This window comes from Otolemur garnettii, unplaced genomic scaffold (assembly GCF_000181295.1).
Source record: "Otolemur garnettii isolate 467f Iridium unplaced genomic scaffold, OtoGar3 scaffold00084, whole genome shotgun sequence".
In the NCBI taxonomy this organism is placed as follows: domain Eukaryota; kingdom Metazoa; phylum Chordata; class Mammalia; order Primates; family Galagidae; genus Otolemur; species Otolemur garnettii.
Window position 1 is genome coordinate 1837736 of NW_003852479.1, and position 2068 is coordinate 1839803.

Sequence of the window (2068 nt, forward strand, 5' to 3'; positions counted from 1 at the left end):
GCAGCTGATGGTTAGATTCCCAGAGGCTCCATTATGAATAGCAAGAAAGCAGTTAAGATTATCTGCCAATTCCGATAATCAGTGTGAAATCCTCTGCCTAAACTCACTTTAGTTATGATGGGAACAGAAATCCAAGACATTGAAGCCCAGTTGCAATACTCACTGTGCCAGGAGCACGCAGAGAGCCTGGTGGGGACAGAGAGTCAGCTGGGCTGCCTCAGAACACAGATGAACTATTTTTTTTTTTCTTATTTTTCCAACATTGAATAAGCTTTTATCTTTTTAAAAAGAAAGTATGCAAAGTGAAAGATTATGGTAAATACCTCTTATAGTGAACTTAAAATGAATTTTTTTTCCTACAAAGAATTTTATTTTTACAGTATTTCTTATTTCAGATTAATGTGAGGGTACAAATGATTAGCTATGTTGTTTGCCTTTGTTAGGTACATTTCAGGTTGTTGTTGAGACCTCCACCCAGGGGTGTGCCGGGTACCCTTACTTACACCGTGCACATAAGGGGAGAGCTTAGCAAGCCCCTTTCTCCCCTCTCCTCCCACCGAGGCAAGAAAGTAAAAGCAGAACTAAAAGAATCTGTCCTCGCTGCCCTGTGTAGGCCTCAGCCAAGCGGCAGGCATTTCTGTTGTCTGTATGTTTCTTCCTTGACATACTCGGGGCCTAGATTGTAACCTAGTAACGTCCTTGGGTTTTTGTTGCCTTTGAGGGCAGGTGGTCTGACCCGTCTCAAGGACGCAGGTGAATCTGACCCTCCCACTTGAGACCAGGACCTTGAGGATGATGTCATGTCTCTCTCTGTTTTATGACCCTCACGTGTATTCCCGCCCTGAAAGGTGGATAAAAGAGTGGCAAGAGATTGAGTTGGGGGGCTCATTTTTTGTGAAACACCCCCCTGGTGTCCCGAGTACCCACGGCCAAATAAACCCACTTCCTCTAATCAACTGGTGCCTGGAGTCTTCCGTCTGCCTGGTTTCCTGCTACACCACCAGTTTGATTTTGCTTGTGTTTTTGTCTCCTGTGGGCAGGTAGTTGTTTATTGGTTTCATGTCAGTACTGAATACATTGGATACTGCTTTTCCATTCACACAAAGAATTTTAAGTCACAATTTATACACTTTCCTCTATTTGTATGTAAAGTAAGCTGGGCGCCTTCCTAAACTAACTGGAAAGTGAAAATACACACACAGGACTTTAAGCTTTGGATAATTTCTAAATTCCAAAGGATCAAAGAGGTAAAATGTTTATTTCAATAATTACTAAATCACATTGAACAATAGACACTGGAAGGGGTTGGGGATGAACAGGGGGAATGCCTTCCTGGCCTCTGCAGAGAAAGGGGACGCACCAGCTGCAGCCTCTCTGTTCTACTGAACCTGCTTTAGGAAAGAGAGTTTTACAGCTCAGTTTTCTTCCTCAGAAGTGATGCTGTCTTTCGGTGTTAAAAATACGGACAAATAAATGTCAAACATTGTAGATACAGAGAGAAAAAAAAAAAAAGAAAATTGGATGGTACCTGTGGCTCAAGGAGTAGGGCGCCAGCCTCATATACTGGAGGTGGTGGGTTCAAAACCAGCCCCAGCCAAAAACTGAAAGAAAGAAAAAAAAAGAAAGAAAGAAAAAGAAAAAGAAAAGAAGTGATGTGATATCCCCATGACTTGACTATTTATTTCAGTTTGCTGCCAAGATTCTTATTACAGAAAAGTTAAATATAGGAGACTGTCTTCCCCAAATTCTGAAAACAGAAAAGGTGTGTCTGCCATAACAATAACAGGGAAGGTGTTGTCGCCTACCCAGACCTCCTAAAACACTCTGCTGTCTCTGTGCTGTGCCCATTCCTCTCTGCCGTCTCTGTGCTGGGCCCATTCCTCTCTGCCGTGTCTGATGCTGGGCCCATTCCTCTCTGCCGTCTCTGTGCTGGGCCCATTCCTCTCTGCCGTCTCTGTGCTGGGCCCATTCCTCTCTGCCGTCTCTGTGCTGGGCCCATTCCTCTCTGCCGTCTCTGATGCTGGGCCCATTCCTCTCTGCCGTCTCTGTGCTGGGCCCATTCCTCTCT